The following is an 18,906-nucleotide window of genomic DNA, read 5'->3' as shown; positions in this document are numbered from 1 at the left end:
CATATGTCTCACCTCTCCCCTCTCCCTTAATTTTCTCGTGCCGACCTTCCCACCCTTAGATTCTTCTTTTCCCATTGTATTCTCTCTCTCTCTCTATATATATATATACTCTGGGTTTTGTTAAAATAGGAGAAAAATAAGGGTTTGGCTACAAATGGAAAGTTGGTAGAGACGTATGAATACATGTCAAGTTGGTGCGGAGAGAGGTTCAGGACTCCGGCTGGCATTTCTTGTCTTCTCTAAAATCTCCAGCTGATTTTCTGAGAGAGGTTCAGGACTCCGGCTGGCATTTCTTGTCTTCTCTAAAATCTCCAGCTGATTTTCTGTATCTTTCTTCGGTCTGCGTTATTGCTCACAAGTTTGCAAAAAGATAAAAATGACGAAAACAAAATACGGATTCTAGCCATTTCGTATTCGTCATAATGCATCATCTTTCTCCATTCTCGTTTGTTTATTTGACTTTTCTTATCGTTATGCGGATATTATCTGCATGCGTTTTATCGGGAATAGTCACAAAGGTCGTTTTTAACCCTTTTCCACGGGAACCTCGTACAAGTGTCAAACGTCATAATTACTATGATGGAAATGATATCGGCACTCCCTTTGGTAATGGTAATGCTCTCTTTGTTTCTCACTATTCAATTTAGTTGGTTGATGGTAATGGTAATGCTCTCTTTATTTCTCACTATTCAATTTAGTTGGTCAAGGCTATTAATTTCCAAATGTCGTTTTTCTCTCTTTTCTACTGAACCTCTCACCACTGTGGTGGAAATGATATCGGCACTTCCTTTGGTAATGGTAATGCTTTCTTTCTTTCTCACTTTTCAACTTGATTAATGTTAGCTATAACTTGGTTCAAAGATGCAAATCATTTGAGAAAGAAAATGAGAAATTATTTTTTGAAAATCAAGATTTTCAAGAAGAAAAGAAAATTTGTGAAAATCTTAAATCTTCTTGTGAATTCATATGTCCTTCTATATGTTGTGCTAAGTGCCATTTTGTGGTAGAGTTGGACATTTTAAAAATGATTGTAAGTTTAAAATTTTGCCTAAAAGTAAGTTAATTTGGGTTGAAAAAGGTTCTTTAGGCAAATCTAAACACAATGGACCCAAGTTAGTTTCGGCTCCAAAGGCCCCAACTTAAGTTTTCTACACTTTGCATTAGATTAGGGGCATGTCCTAAATTGAAAAATCATTTTATTTTGTTGTCTAAGGTTCTTGTTTGATTTGATTTGTCATTACCTTGGCAATTTATTTTTATAATCCCCATTACATTCTTTCTTGTAATTCAGTTAGGGGGAGATTTGATTTAGGGGGAGCATTGTATGTGTTTTAACTTTGAAAACCCTATTTATGCTTAAACCCTCCTTGTTTTGCATTTCGCTATTTAAAAATGGGGAGTTTTGTATTATTTTATGCCTTGACAAAGGGATAGTTTTATTTGCATATGTTATACCCTTATGTTTTAAAAACTCTCACCTCATTTTTTGTTGATGACAAAGGGGGAGAAGTTTTAGGTTAATTGTGCTACAATATGGCAATCACCTTGTGTGTTGTTATCGTCAAAAAGGGGAGATTGTAACCCCAATGGTTTCCACCTTGGCAATCTTCTATGTTTTGGTGATTCCAAACACAAGCTGATTTTTGTTGTATTTCTAATGTGTTTGATGTTTAAGTGCAAGTATTGGAAATCGAAGAATCAAACACCAAAGTCAAGAAAAATGGCATGGATCGTAGCATGAACAAAATGGAGAAGATCATTTGAAGCCAAAGGAAGATGAAGTCTTGGAGCATTTCATGAAGACCTTGTGAAGCCAAAAGAATGGAAGAGATAATCCATGATGACAATGAAGACTTGAAGAGATTGAAGAAATTGAATGTTTGTCAAGTCTTAGAATGTAAAAGTCCAATCCTTAGCTTAGGACCTATGAGAGGACCAAGGAGCACTTAACAAGGTTTAAACATACTCTATTAAGGTCCTAAAACATGATAAATATTTCGGGACAAGCCTTAGAGAACACACCCAAAAGATAGACATCATTGGCACCTGCTTTGTAATTCATTTAGTGACCACAAAACTTAATTTGATAATAATTGGTCCAAAAATTTTTTAAAGATTTTTAAAAATATTTTTAACAGATAGATTTCCTTCTTCTAATATCTGTAGAGCACAAGAATGTCAAAATCCGATGAGAAACGAAGGAGATATGAATTTTATAAGTCAGACATTGTAACATGGAAAACCAATTACAGACCTCCGTGGGTTCCCACGAAGCTCCATGCACGGAACTCCGTGGGATGTCACTAAATTCCGTGGAGGCACCTGGACCAAAATAAAAAAATAGCTAATGGCTAGCACGGAACTCCGTGCGTAGCCTCCGTACTAGCCGTTGGGAGCTGTATAACGGCTAGTTTTGGTCTCCCTTGCCTATAAAAAGGTCTCTAACCTTTCTAAACAAAATTCTAACTCTCCTAAGCCTCACTTGAACATATTTAGAGTTGAAAAAATACCCTTGAGCCTCTCTTGGTTTATTTGCAAAGGATTGGAGCTAGGATTTATTTGTAAATCTTCTACATCAAGATTGTAACCCTTGAAAGGGATTTTTGTTTCTTTCTTTCTTCATCAAACGTTGTATTTGGGTGAGTGTTAGGAGATCCGGAGCCCTCTCTTCGTGGTGAGGATTGCCACCAAGGTTAAAGCAATTGGAGATTGTAATTGGCACCGGTCTTCGCCGAAGTTAAGAAAATCAACATAGTGAAGCCATCAATGTGTTTGGTTGGTGGAGTGGAGTAGGCCTCGTGGGTTTGAGGACTGAACCACATTAAATCTCTGGTGTACTCTTTCTTATCTCTTGCTCTTTACATTTGCATTGCACTTTAGATTTAACTTGTGTGCTTGGATGTTTTGATCTCTTATTTTTTAACTTGTTGGAGAGTTGTCTTTTGGGCAAAAGAGCAAAAGGCTAAAACTTATTTTTATAAACCCAATTCACCCCCCTCTTGGGTTGCCACCATCATACGTGGGCCTAACATTGCATTCTCATATCCTCTAGACAGGCTTTGTTGAGATTCTTGAAATTGACATAACATCGAACATTTTCATCTTTCTTGGGTACTGGAATGATGTTTGCTAAACACTCAGGATACCTGAACACTTTTTAGAAATCCTGCTGTTAGTTGCTTGATTACTTCATCTTTGATTTTCGAGAAACCATTCTAGTTTCATTCTTCTGAGCTTTTGCTTCTTTGGCTTGACTTCTAGGTAGAGAGGGATATGATGCTGGACAATTTCCTCACTTAATCCTTGCATATCTTTGTATGACCAAGTAAAGGCTTTTTTCAATTCTTTCAACAATTTGATTACTTCCACACACTCTTCAGGGGATAAGGTCTTGCCAATCAATCTCCTGAAGCAGGAATTCAGTGCTTATGTATTAAGTTTCAAACTCACCTTCTAAAGGTTTTGCTCGACGCTCCTCCTCTCGCTTGGTTAATTTCTTAACCTTGAGGGGAGTTTCGTCTGCATCCTCGTTTGAGGAGGGTTGTTCATTTTAAAGCATTTACTTCAGAACAATCGAGAGACAAAAGAGAGTACAGAGAAAGTTCTTTTATTGATATATCAGAAGAAGAACTGACTGATGTGCCCTTGTCGGGCTCATTTACATTTGACACTTCTTCTTTTTTCAAAAGATGAGTCAGAATCAAAAAATGAGTCTGACTTTGAAGACAAGGAATCTGTATCTGGAAGGATAATTGAGGTGGGATAAAAGTATCCAACCAGTTGGAGAGTTTTGCGTTGTCAGCATCAGTAATCATACTTTGTGGGAAAAAACACAAATGCTCATGCTTTCTTGCTCGCACTCATGAACTTTAGAGAGTAATATTCGCCACTGATGGGATGATGAAGTCGCCCTTGTTGATGAGTTTTTGGGCATGCTTCAAGGAGACACATTTCTCAGTTGGGTGGCCCTTTCCTTGATGATATTCACAAAATTCCTACTCACTGTAGTTTATCGGTAGTGGATATGAGGGAGGGCTAGGTCTACGAGCGGTGAGCTTGTTGTTCTTGATCAGAAACCTCATAACCGTGACCGGGTCAGATGGTAATGTGGAGAATTCCCTGCGGGATCATGGCAACGATTTTTCTTCCAGTTTTCTTGCTTTAGCTGAAGTGTTGTTTACTTCTGGCCCTGATTCCAGATTCTTGGAGTATGCATGCTTTAAAAGAGGGATCAGGTTGGAATCGTATTCCGATTCAGAGTTTGGCTCAGACAGGCGGACAAACTATTTTTTCTTGATAAGGTCTTGGATAGCATGTTTCAAAGCGAGACATCTATCCGTCATTTGTCCTAGACCTTGGTGGTACTCACAATACTCTCTACTGTTCCAACTCTTTCGCAGAGGGTTAGGAGGCTGACGAGGTGCAAGTAAGAACAACTTCTTTTCCTGGAGAAGTATCCTCATGAGGGTGGAAAGATTGGCAGGCAAGGGCATTCCTTTGGAGATTTTTTCGTAATGACAGGCCCTTAGGGTGCATTGCTGTGTTGCTAGATAACCGGTGGTTCAGAAGCTTCTGTGATTTCCTTTACCGTGTTAACTTCCTTGGGTCCAAGGGCTTTCTGAATAATAGCCTTTGGAAAAAGTTGAGCATCATCAATCCATCTATGAACCATGTGGGCCTCTATTTTGCTTTCCGTGTCTATGAAGCATTTTAGACTTGCGAAGCAATGAACGACTATGTTACACTGGGGGAGGGGAGTGAGGTTCTGCTACCTTATCCCAATCCTCTCTTGCAGAAAGAGATCAAATATCGGCGCTATCAGCTGTTGCAGATCCTGAATGTCCTTGGACAAGTCCAAAGGTTCTGTCATAATAGCGAGAAGATTTGGAGGATCAGAAGATTTTGAAATTTCTACCAAAGGAGTGGGAATTGGAGAACTAGGTAAATCAACGTTTTCTCTAGACGATCTTGGGTACGGGACCAAGTTTTTGATTTCTTGGGTGTAATGGTTTCAGTGTACGAACTTCCTACCTGCAGATGGGAATATTCATACACAAGTTTCAGAACTCTTCCATGCAAGGAAAGAAGCATTATGCAAATAATCAGAAGATTACAAACATGACTTTTATTTATATGTCTGACTAATTTTTACAATTTGTATGAAAAAGCATGTGCTAGCCTGACTTCTAACAACATTTTTACAAAATAATTTTACAAAACTTTTGCAAAAAATGAAAGAAAAACTTGATATCTTCTGTACAGAAGTAGTCCATAGGCCGGTGGTTATGAGCCAAGCGGAAGGTAGCATGGAGCTATATGGCTTCTGGAGGCTCTTCATCTGAAGGGATGTGCGATAGGAGTGCCGAATAGTAATGTGGATATATCCTGTCATCCTCCGAGGCATGTAGAAGGACGTATTCTCCAGACCAAGGATACAACCAAATCTGGTTCTGGCCGCATTCATGGTAAACTCACTAGAGTCAGGCATCCTCCAAGAAATGTCGTAGCTTGCACGGCTTCCTAACCAGTTGTACCACTCAGGTTCAATATCTAAGCGAACTTGTGGTCTCCATGACTTGAAGTTCAAAATGTAGGAGATTGTCCGGGGATGAGGGATAACTATGAGAAGCTTTAGGCATAGCCAAATGTAAAGCAGAGTTGGACATCCTGTGAAAGGGAAATGAGGGTACCGAGAGACGCTATCTAACACCTTCAAGATTTCGGCATGCAAGGAGGGTATTGGGTTAGCATCTAATGACCATTGGTCCACGATACTGAGAAGGGCGAGAGAGGTTACAATAGATTCCTAACATAGAAGATAGCTTGCGTACACACAAAGTAAATAGGCTTCTTGATGACGTTGCTGGAATACTACATCCTTTAGGTCTCCCTCTGGGGCATTGGCATCAATGTGCCTATCTATGTAAAGACCGTATGAGGGTCCTCCGAGTCTTGTTCTAGCATGCAAACCAGCCAAAGACATTTGAATTTGTTGATTCTATATCTAAACTCAGGGCGGATGATGGGTCCATTTTTCATATACTGCAAAAAGGGTACAACTCTCTTCAAAAGTGGGACACACTTCTTGATGACCAGAGCGAAAGACGTGATACCAGGGATCCCAGCATTTAGTTGCTGCTTTGAGGAGGTTCCAATCTATAGAGATGGACTCATGCAAGGGAAAGGTTTGCTCATGCTGAGTGAGATAGTTGAACCATGAGTAACTTCTGGACTCACCATAACTTCGTATCCATTCGGACATCATTTATGCAGACATGGTCTGTTCTATACGGAAGATAACAAGGAAAGTTTTTAGACAAACAAAAAGATTAGATACAATACCTATGCACATACTTTTATTTATTCACATTTCCTTTTTCTTTTACACTGGGGGCCTTTAACAGGCTATTTACAAAACAAAAGATTGTAAAAGAAAAGAAGCACGGTGTTCTTTGTCTTCTTTATAAGCTGATCAGTGATTGATAGAAGTGATCTCCTCAGAGACATTACTTCCGAGTATGGAGTAATAGTTGAGTGCTACTTTGTTTGCATGTGGGGTAGCCAGCTCATGACTGGACATAGTCTCCCTGTTCTTCCATTAAAAAGCAATGGTCTTGGCGAGATCATTAAATAATTCCCGCGGAGGAAAGAAATGAACGATTGGTTTGATGACCTCTTGCTTGGCTCCATATTGATGCATGATATGCTTTGGGTTGGAGAAAGAAGTGTTTTCCAATCCAAGGAGTTGTATGTAGGAAAATCCAGATGTTGACATGACAGTTCGACAATACGCATGAATTCTCCAATAAATGTTTTCAGTTTTTAGGCTAGACATCCATGCGTACCAGTCGGATACTGTCCCCAAGTGTTGAAAGTGATACCAATCACGGTAATTGTAAATGGAAACTTCTAACCTGGTACTTGGGGTGGCAATGTAAAGTTTCAAACAAAACCAAATGTATAGAAAGATAGGAAAGCCTGTAAACTGACGAGCATGATTCTCTTGGACTTTGTCTAATCCATTCAGCATTTCGGCTAGAATGATAGGCACGGGATTGGCACTATCAGGAACCTGATCCAATATACTAAGAATGCTAAAGGAAGCTTCTCCGGAACTTTGCCTTGTGCGGTATTTGGAGTACAAGCAAAATAAGAGAGCCCTATGCCGAGCCGCTTGATAAATAAGATCATCCATATCTCGAGCAGGAGAAAAATTTTTGATTAGGTGGTTGATGAGAACACCCTCTGAAGTCATGAAGTCCGAAGGGTCTTGCCCTCAGATGCAAAACAGTTGCTTGACTAGTTGTACATAACCCGGCCTGATAATAGGCCTAACAGAGGGTCCTTCCTCCGGTACCCTGAGCAAGGTACATAATTCCTCATAGGTGGGACAGATTTCTTCCAATCCGAAATGGATGACATGGTTGTCTTTATCCAAACGTAAAGCAGCAGCTCTGAGAAGATTCTAATCGACTTGAATGGAAGGGAGTAGATGAAAGAACTGTTCGAATGGACTAGTGAACCATTGGTTAAAGTGGAAGCTTTCCACAGAGTAGAAATTATGAATCCAATCATCCAGATCTCCAAGATTCATGATCTACCTACACGGAAGACTGAAATCCCAAAGGGCAACAACCAAGAGGGGGGTGAATTGGTGTTTTCAATTTTTTTTGTTTGAAAGGCTATGGTAAGTGAGTTTGGCCTAATTAGTTCTAACCCTTGTTCAAGTTATATTAAAAATAAAAGGGAAAGAGATTACCAACACCACAAGAGAGAGGAGGAAGAGTAAGGAGACTACACAATGATTTATAGTGGTTCGGTTACAACTTGACCTGCTCCACTGCCCAAGTACTTCGCCTTTCCTTGGGATTTTCTCCACTATGGTGAGACTCCTTGATGCAGTCTCACAAAGCGTATACACATTCACCACCTCAACAAGGGGACATACCCTTGTATTACAAATCTACCTCCAAAGATGTTCTTCTTTGTTGCACTCCGGCCTTGAAGCAAGAAACTCCTCTTTGCAATCTCACATACACATGAAAGGAAGAAGAAGAGAAAATGAAGAACACTCAAGCCTCTTATAGGCGTATACAACTGTCAAAGCTCACAAGACTCCCAATGATTAAAACTAAAAGCTTAGGGAGAACCTCTTGGCAAGAAATGAATGCAAGTTTAAAATACTAAAGAGATTTGAAGAAGAATCCTTTTGATTTTCAAGAGAGAGCTCTAAGTTTGATATTTAAATATTCAAAAGGTATTAGAGAAGGTCTTTGATGTGGTTTAAATAGACCTAGTTCATTTGGGAAAGAACAAGGGCAAAACTGTAATAAAACTGTGTGGTTGCATCTACCCACTACAGACCCCAACGGCTAATTCGTGATACCGTCGCGGTCGACCGAGCCACGACAGTCACCCGCCCTTAGTCATTCATGATCTATCCGTTGAAAGCAATCCTATGCTATCTCATCCCATCTCTTGATCGTACGATTTTCAAACTTCTATTATGTGATTCGATCATGTATCCATACTTTCTTTATACTGGCAGGAACTTATCCCAATCTCGTGTTCATGTAATCCTGATCATTCTTTATCCCTTCTCTTGGCTTGCAGGCACCATGTCTACTCGTGCAATTCTTGATTGGATCCGTGGTACATTAAGAGAATCTCATATCTATGCCATAAGTGAGCAAGAGAAAAATCTCTTCGGCTACGTGGCAACCATCAAGCTCGATTGGGGATTACTCTATGCCGCATCAGAGTGTTGGGATCCCGATCATCATGTCTTCCATTTTGACAACCTAGAAATGTGTCCCACCTTTGAAGAATGGTGTGCCTTATTGGAATATCCTGTGGATGGCCTTCTAGTGAAGCCATCCTGTGTTCCAGATTATCGTCCTTTGTTCCTTCGCTTGATGAATAATCCAGATGAATCCATGAACTCTTTCATCAAAGGCCAAGAAGTGTCCATGCAGCAGCTGGTTGATATTTATCCTCCTATTGGACACATTGGTGCTGTTGATATTCAAAAAGCCCGACGTCGCGCTTTGAGATTCTGCTCCTTTACTAGGTTCCTCACTGTCCAGCCTTCTCGCTTTGCGTCAGCTATTCTCTTGGACCTCGTCGATCAAATGGATCGTGGTGCCAATCCAATTCCTACTATGCTTGCAGAAACCTTCAATGGTTTGGATGATATGGCTCGTCTTCGCGCCAGCTCAGGTCCAGGCTCTTATGTTCGCTCCTTCGTTGGTTATTTCTCGAGATGTCCTGCATTACTCCAGGTGTGGTTGTGCCACAAGCTAAAAATTGCAGCTCCTGTCCATTTTGATCATACGTTGTACACCTTCAGCGAATGGCGTCATGATGTTTCTTTCGATCATAAAAGCGATTGGGTTGAATGGTTAAATTCTCGCCGACAAGATCAGATTTATTGGCAAATTCCTGGAATCCAAGAAGCTGTCTTCAACACCGGAGAAGCTAACTACGTTCACCTTCTTGGTCTCAAAAAGACTTCCCTTTATATTCCTGCCAGGATCCTGCGTCAGTATGGAAGGGAGCAATCCATTGTGCCTCCCCTTCGTCATTTCTATCCGCCTGAGGATCTCAAGCCCAAGATTGTCAAAGCTGTTTCATCTGCTTGGGATGTCAAAATCATCAAGCCTTTAAAAGAGTCAGCTGAGCAAGATTGTTGTCCAAAGAAGAAGTCTAAAAAGAATGCTTAGTTCCATGTTTAATCTTATCCGTTTATCTTTGAAAGATTGAACCATGTACTCAAAATTTTAATAATTGATCAATAAAGTTCATCTTTCTCTCTCATCATCTTGGTCTATGCGTGCATCATTGTCTACTTCTTTCTGATTTTAAAATATGTCTTTCAAATATTTCAGGACAGTAAACACCATAGTTAACCCCACTGCTCCTTGGGTTCGGGTCTCTTCACGATTGGAGAGGAATTCTGTCTCTCCACCACCATCTCTGAGAACCCCAACATCTCCTTCTTTCTCATCCTCACCAATGGCAGATAACCAAGATGGCCTTCCACCTGTTGCTATTACCGATACTCTTACCTTGATTCTCCAGCAGCTTCAAGAACTCAAAGAGGAGAACCGAGTTATCAAGGCTCAGCTTTCTGAAAAGTTGGGACCGTCATTGTCCAAGGATAAAGGGCCTATGCACCAAGCACCTACTTCAGCAGCACCTGCCCAACCAGTGTTCATCAATATCCCTGATAAAGCCGAAGAAGACTTAGAAAAAGAGCAGTACAGCGAGGATCGCAGTAGGCCTTCTCACTTCATGGTTGATAAGTCTGTTATGGAGAAATTAGAGACTCTTACCAGGAAAGTTCAAGACATTCAGTTTCAAGACCAGGGTGGTTTCAATCCCAGTGATCTTACTCTATTTCCCGAAATCCGCCTTCCTGCTAATTTTCAAATGCCAGATTTCGACAAATATGATGGTGTGGGTTGTCCAATCACACATTTGCAAATGTTCACCATCATGTGTCAGCCTCAAGGCTTATCTCCTGAGCAAATGGCTCAATTGTTCCCAGTTTCCCTAACCAAGGTTGCAAGGAGATGGTTCATGGTCTTGGACAAGACTCGTTACAGGACATGGAAGGATATCGGCAAGCAATTCATCAGGCAGTTCAAATATGATGATAGGACAGAAATCACCAAAAAGGATTTAGAGAGAACAAAGCAAGACTCGAGGGAATCCTTTCTGCTTTTTGTGAAAAGATGGAGGAGAATAGCAGCTCAGATGATGGAGCGCCCGTCTGAGGAGGAGCAGGTTCAAATAATCATGAAAAACATTTCCCCCCAACTCCAGTATCACATGTCATTGCAATACTATCCAGACTTCAAACACTTCATTGTGGCTGGCACCCAGATAGAGGAGGCTATGGCTCAAGGTGTATTTAACCGTAGCAACCCTAACCCCAGAGACTTCAAAAAGTCCCCTCCAGCCCAAGTCAGTAGCTTCTCTCGTTCCAATGCTCAGTCATCCAAATCCCAAGAACCTCTAGTAATGGACTATGCCCAACCCGCGACCGCACCTCGGCAACAAACCCGGGTAGAATTTACCCCTCTTCCCATTCCATCTTCAGAGGTGCTTAAAAGCAGTGTCTGGCTTCAGGTCGCATAACCCTACCTGCCATCCGGCCTCCACCCAATCCTCTACCTGCAAATTGGCGAGCTGACCTACACTGTGAGTACCACAGAGGTCCTGGTCATCTTACTGACAACTGCATTGCCTTGAAATATAGAATCTAGAAACTCATTGATGAGAAAGTCATTGCCTTCCAGCCAAGACCCAATGTCACCCAAAACCCGCTACCTGGTCATGCAAATCCTCCTGCTGCCGTTAATGCTTTAGTCCATCCACAGCAGCCCTCCATCTTAACCTCTCTCTGTTCTTTTATCTCTCTCAAACACCGATCACCCTTTTGTTTCCATCTTCCCATATCTCCCTTTGTTTACCTTCCTTTCTCTCCCTATGTTCTGTTTCGCTCCCCACGGCAATCCCCACAGCTGATCTTCTCTAACCTCTCGTTCATACCTCCTCTAAAAGAAAGAAAGAAAAAAAGAAAACTCACGTGAAAAACAGAGTATTCCATACTCTGTATTTCACGTCTCTCTCTCTCTCTCTCTCTCTCTCTCTCTCTCTCTTACCCTCTCACTCTCTCTCGGCCTCTCAAACTCTCTCTCGATCTCTCTCGCTTACCCTCCACCCCATCCACAGTAGTGAGAAAATAAAAATAAAAAAAGAAAGAAAAAGGGAAAGATAACGGAGCGGATCACACGTCGGCGAGATTTTTCGGACTCTGCGGCTTTTGGATTCGGCGAGGAACTCAATCACAGGTTGGTACCCCATTCTCGGATTTTTCCCGAATCATCTGGTATTTTTTTATGTATTTTGCATGGTTTTTAGCATTTAAATGATTTTAACTCAATATTAAATGTGCGTGTTTAAAATCATGATCTACATGGGTGTTTCAATTCCGTTTCGTCCCAAAATTTAATACAACGATCTATCTAAATAGAGTAAGATAATCATCGGATCGGATCGGACATTGGATCAATGGTTTTCGAAAATTTGAGTGAAGAGAGGTATTTTATTTAAAAAAATGGCTGAGTAATTACGGAATTCGAAAAAATAGCCATCTCAGGATGATCTATTTTTTGGAATTTTAAAATTTTTTTGTGTTCATCACATCAGAACAAGGTTGGAGGACGTTTTCCGGAATCGTAATTTTCTCGAAAATCGTGTTTTAAAAATAGAAAACTTTTCAAAAATATCTTTTCGACGAAGAAAAATAAATTATATATTAAACGGATTCTAAAATTAATGAAATTTCGTGGGAAAATAATATGATACTGGTACATTCTACCATGAAGTTTTGAGAATTTGTGAATTTTTTTTGGTATATTATTTCATGCTTTCTTTGAAAATTATCAGATTTTGGGAGAATTTCGACAGACATCAGATCACAGATAAAATTCCTAAAATTTTTACAGTAGTCTTATATTCCATATTCCTAGTTTCTGTAAGAGTTTTGAGTGAGTTAGATCTTGTTTCATATGGGATGTAGTGTTAATTCATAATCTTGTCTGAAAATTGAAAAATCTGAAACTGATAGTAAATAGTTTTTCAAATTCATGAAAATCTCACAGCATGCTATGTTTACTCATATCTTATTTCTGTAGAAATTTCACTGAATTTAGATTTCTATTTCTAGTAGTTTCTGTGTTATTTTTTTAATCTAGTCAATTAATTGTTAAATCAAAATTAAATATGAGCTTAATGTAAAAATCTGAAAAAATCTTCCAGTAAGCTACATTTCATCATATCTTGCTGCTGTAGAAGTTTCAACTCATTTCAAATTCGTTTACAACAGTTTCACTTGTAAAATCACTCATATGTTTAAAATTGGAAAAATTCGTTGAAAATCCGAAATTAATTGAAAATCATCTGGAAATCTCTAAAGAACCTTAAATCTCTGTCACATATTAACTCCTTAATCCATTGAAACAGAAATCTTAGGATCTTTAGATTTCCCTGGAAAAATGGCCAGTGCATCCATAATCGTATCCCAATTGCAACCGATCTTTGACAATTTGAATATTTAAGCTATAGCACGTTGTTGGCTCTGAGGTTACTGTCCACGGAATTCCTGAGATATGCCAGGCAATAAGGTGCTATAACCTAAGTATTAAATTGCACAAGGAAAGAGCGCACGATTCCCTTCCTTAGATGCTATTCTGGGCCGAAATTGGTGAACCCTAGAACCATTGGTAATCCTCGAATGTCCAGAAACTGAAAATCCTTGAAATCTGAAATTCATTAACTTCAAGAACTGAAATCGATTCATCTCGTGTCTCTCGGAACCATTGGATTATGGTTTCCGTTATAAGAACCATTAGAGCCCAATTTAGGAACACTGGTGTCGTGTCTTGTCCTAAGTTTTAGGGAGTCCTAGAGTTAGGAGTCCAACCTCATCACGGACGCTTGCTATGGATAGCAACCGTACCACAGGTCTAGTTACACTAGTCACCCAATCTTTTCCTAGGACAAGCTTAGTAAACTAGGATGTAGGCTAACCTGCATTAGTCTAAGGAACAACTTGCATTTAGATAAGAATCATTTAAAATCTTAGATGAAATCCTAGGATAATAAAATCTTCAACTTGAATTAAATAACTCCTCTTAAAACTGTTGAAACAGTCAAATCAGTCTAGGTCGGTGTCTTAGTTGAGTTAGGCATAAATAGCTTAGCTTAGGTGCACTGAACTACGTCGACTCTGATCCCAGTGAGGCTTGGGTACGTAGGCAGCTTGGATGTCTGATGGCATACCAACCGCGAGTCGGCACCACAACAAATTGTGGTGTTTTGTATATTAATTTTCTTGTAAATGCTTAATCAAATCACTTAGGATTTTTCATGAAATTAGAATTTTAGGAGAACTTTCACTTAGATTGAATCCAGACAAATTAAGAAATCAAGATACACATTTATGATTCACATTGAAATTAGATCATAGGATGCATGTCCCGTAGTTAGCACATTAATAGAGAGTTGAATGAGCCATTTAAAATAAATTTAAAAGAGTTAGCTTTTGGAATCGAAGACCGATTATCGGGCAGAAATGGTGCATGTGGTGGATAAATCCCCATACCTTCCATTCTTGTAACCAGGTAGCGAGTCTAGATTTCTGGTTAATTATGGGTCCTAGATCCCACATCTAGGTGGCGACTCTGTCAGTCTCTTTTGTGTGGAATTCAGATTGCCTTAGTGATCCCAAGTTCACATAAAAGATGAATTAAAATCAATAATAAAAAATGCACACGCCAATCGCGTGGGTACGAGAGACCAAGAGAGAGCGTGGCGGCTCGCGCCCCACCCCTCTCGCTGGATCGGGTCCCACAGATGTTTGATGGCATACCAAACACGAGTCGGCTCCACAACAAATTGTGGGGTTTTGTATATTAATTTTCATGTATATCCTTAATTAAATCACTTAGGATTTTCCATGAAATTAGAATTTTAGGAGAACTTTCACTTAGATTGAATTCAAACCAATTAAGAAATCAAGATACACATCTAGGATTCACATTGAAATTAGATCATAGGATGCATGTCCCGTAGTTAGCACATTAACAGAGAGTTGAATGAGCCATTTAAAATAAATTTAAAAGAGTTAGCTTTTGGAATTGAAGACCGATTATCGGGCAGGAATGGTGCATGTGGTGGATAAATCCCCATACCTTCCATTCTTGCAACCAGGTAGCGAGTCTAGATTTCTGATTAATTACGAGTCCTAGATCTCACATCTAGATGGCGACTCTGTCAGTCTCTTTTGTGTGGAATTCAGATTGCCTTAGTGATCCCAAGTTCACATAAAAGATGAATTAAAATCAATAATTAAAATGCACACGCCAATCGCGTGGGTACGAGAGACCAAGAGAGAGCGTGGCGGGTCGCGCCCCACCCCTCTCTCGCGGGATCGGGTCCCACAATAATGAGGCGAGCCTTTTGAAAATCATGATGTATTGAAAAGTAGATTACACTCTATCGTTTTGTATCCCAATAGTAAGTTCTTTTTTTTAGATAAAAGATTCATTTCAATCAGGTTTTGTAGTGTTTTGCCTCATTAAGGGCGATGAAGGCGCTAGCCCAAGCCCATCTTTTAGGGAGACCTACTTGGTCCATGTAGTATCCCTCTTTCTTTTGTCTTTTATAAAGACAGCCTCAAGTCGTTAAATCCTTCCTAAATCCTTCCATTCATCGTAAGGGCGATGAAGGCGCTAGCCCAAGCCCATCATTAGGGGACTTGCTCAGTCCAAGTAGCACTCCCCTCTTTTACTTAGAAGACTTTCCCAGTCTTTTAGATGTGTATCCCTTAAGATTTTAGGTTCTCCTGTTCATTGCATGGGCAATGAAAGAGATATCTAGAGCCCGTTTTTTTAGAAGACAAGCTATGTCTCATGCAGAAATGTCTTACCCTGTTAGGAGACATGCTTTGTCTCATAGAAAGTCACACCCTTTTAGAGAGACATGCTTTGTCTCGTAGAAAAGTTTATCCACAGGGAGACAGGTTATGTCTCATGCAGAGAAAGTTATATCCTTTAGAGACAAGCTTTGTCTCATTAGTGAGTTCATACCTAGGAGACATGCCATGTCTCGTTAGCACTTCTCTTAGAGTCACTAATTTCAGAGTCAGTCCTTTAGCCTAGGAGTCTGTCCTTAGCTAGAGAGTCAGTCATTCTTTCAGGAGTCAGTCCTATCATCATAGGGGTTAGGATTCTTTCCAACCTCTCAAATCATGTGATTTTTTTTATCCGCTCCTGCAAGGTATAGGATGCTATCCAACCCTTGCAGAGTTGTTATTTTGTTCATTTCCCCCGCAAAGCATAGGATGCTGTCCAACCTTTGCGGGATATTCAGGAGTCTATCCTGCCCTTATGATGATAGGAGTCTGTCCTCTTGTGCAAAAAATATTTCAAAAACCAAAAATCTTAAAAACTTGAGTCATTCAGAGTAGTTAGGAAAGTCTGTTCCGAACTACATTGGCTTGATCCCTTTCCACAGGGTACGTAGTGCAGCTTGGGATCTATATCCCAAGTCCAGCCAAACTTTTCAAAATAAGCATTTCAAACCTTCCAAAAATATAAAACTTGTTTTCAAAACCTTTTCAAAAAGATCTTCCCCTAGAGTTAGAAGTCTGTCCGAGATTTTTTGGGGTGTTTTTAGAGTTAAGAGATTGTCCTGATTTGTATTGATATGGTGTGTCCTATCGTGTGAGTGTCCCTAGAGTTAGGAGGCCTCAAGTTGATCGGTTAGACACTTAGTCGAACCGATGGGTAGACTAGGAAGCATATAGTCAGCCCATGGTCTTCTTTAGGATGTACAACCTAGTTACACATAGGATGTAGGGCCCACCTGCATTAGCTTAAGGCTAAAACAACTTGCATTAGTTAGGGCATATAGAGAGTCCTAAAACTTACAATTCACATGAACTTAAGCAATCGCACAAAAAGCTTTAAAAATCAGTCGAGTCTAGCGGATCGAGTCTAGGATAGCGGTTCTAGATGGTTAGGCATTGTAGTTTAGAATAGGTCATCGAACTACGTTGACTCCGATTCTTCCCGAGGCCGGGATACGTAGAGCAGCTGGGATGGACGGCCATCTTAGTCCGAGTCAAGTCCTGCATTAGAGTTTTAGGATTTGTCTTGTCCAGTCATGTATGTAATTGATTTGTATTGTGTGTTTTGCTGTGTTTTCTTACTTTCACGTACAGATCCTATACCTTTAGCTGTAGCATGCATGTGTTTGCACACCAGAACTCAGACACCAATTATGTATGACACTCATAACCTAGTTATTCTCAGGCGACACTTCTTTCATTTATTTTGCGTATGCTTATTATTCATCCCCGAGACATGTATGATTAGGTAGACGTCTTCTCGGAGATATATGTTCCCATTTCACCTGACTTTCGCTCAAAACTCTTCAAAATTAATAAATAAATGGCATAAGAGACCAGGTGCTTACACTTGGGCGGACGTGGTGCTCTTCAGACCTTCCAAATTCGTAACCAGGCACGAACCTTCTTTTATATCTCTGGTTATCCGTTGCAACAGAGCATAGTATGGGATCCTGGGCCCACTTCCTTGGATGGTGAGTCTTCTTTGTTTAAGGTATGCCTCGAATCTGGGCTAGTCCCCGAATCGAGAGGTATCTCACATTTTATCGCCACTCATGCTGTGAGAGGCATTGTGGACCCCGATCCGAGGACGAGTGTGGCGAGGGACGCGAGGTCCCCACAGCAATCCTCAAAGATCTCCACAATGTGAAGGAGAGCTCTGCCAAGGAACTCTCGAAACTGATGCCACTCTCACAGCATAGCATGAGTGGCGATATAAAAAGAAAGAGATATGTCTTGATCCGGAGCCGGGGCTCGAAACCGAGACATACCTAAAATAAACTCAGAGTCGCCATCCATGGACAAGCCATGGAACCAAAACAAATGCTTTGTTTGCAATGGATAACCAGAGATACAAAAGGTCCGTGCCTGGTGACGAATGGAGAAGGTCCGAAGAGCGCCCCCAATTCGCCCGAGTGCGAACACTTGGTCTCTTATGCCATTTATTACTAACCTCGAAGAGTTTTGGGCAAAAATCATGTGAAATGCGAACAAAATATCCCCGGGAAGACGTCTACCTAATCATGCATGACCAGGGGATAAAATAATAAACACACACAAAATAAGATAAAAGATGTGTCACCTAATGACAGCCAGGTTATGAGTGACATGCCTAAAGGGTGTCTAAGTTCTGATGTGCAAACACATGCAAGCTATAGCTAAAAGTATAGGATCAGCACAAGAAGGTAAGAGGACACATCAAAAGATATAATAACAACACAATAAATCCTAAGACTCTAAAACGTTAGCCCGAGTCCTCGGATGGTCTGGTATTCATCCAAAGAAGCCTACGTATCCCCGCCTCCACGAGAATCAAGGCAACGTAGTTCTCCGCACCTATTCTAGACTAGAATGCCTAAGACACCTAGACCTCTATCTTAGACTCGATCTAAAAGACCGGACTAGTTCTTAAAGCTTCTTGCGCGATTATTTAAATTCCAAATGGATTGTAGATTTTAGGACACCCTATATGTCCTAACTAAATGCAGGTTAGCCCTAAGCTAATGCAGGTAGTTCCTACAACCTATGAGTAACTAGGCTGTGTGTCCTAAGGAAAACAATGGGATCACTACCGCATTTTAGACCTAGTCATCAGTCGGCGATCTGAATCGCCAACTGACCGGACGGAGGCGTTCCTAGCTAGGACAGACTCCTAACTCTAACACAAACACACAACAAGCACACAACAAAGACAGACTCCTAACTCTAAAACCCTCTATCTAGGACAAAGTCCTAACTCTAGAGGAAGATCTTGTTGAAAACAAGGGTTTGAAGGTTGTTGAAGAAGGTTTAAAATATTATTTACAAAAGTTTGGCTGGACTTGGGATAAGAATCCCAAGCTGCACTACGTACCTTGGAAGAGGATCAAGCCAACGTAGTTCGAAACGAACTCTCTAACTACACTCAGAACATTTTAAAACAATTCAAATGTTTCGATATTTTTGGATTATAGGTTTCTGATGTTTTCACCCTTTTGGTCAAAGACCGGAGGGAAAATACAAAACAACATCCTAGGGACGAACCCTAGAGTTAAAAGGAGAAACTATGCTCTAATAATACCATTATAAGAGCAAATGAGTCCAAGACTCTCTAATAGCAGTAACTGACGAATAAATGAGTCAAAGACTCTCTAATAAAAGCAACTGAAGGATAAAAGAGTTAAAGACTCTCCAAAAAGAGCAACTGAGGGATACAAGAGTCAAAG

This window comes from Tasmannia lanceolata, unplaced genomic scaffold, assembly GCF_043159265.1.
Source record: "Tasmannia lanceolata isolate RefF3 unplaced genomic scaffold, GAP_Taslan_0.1 ptg000020l, whole genome shotgun sequence".
NCBI lineage: Eukaryota > Viridiplantae > Streptophyta > Magnoliopsida > Canellales > Winteraceae > Tasmannia > Tasmannia lanceolata.
Note: the sequence above shows the minus strand (reverse complement) of the source record.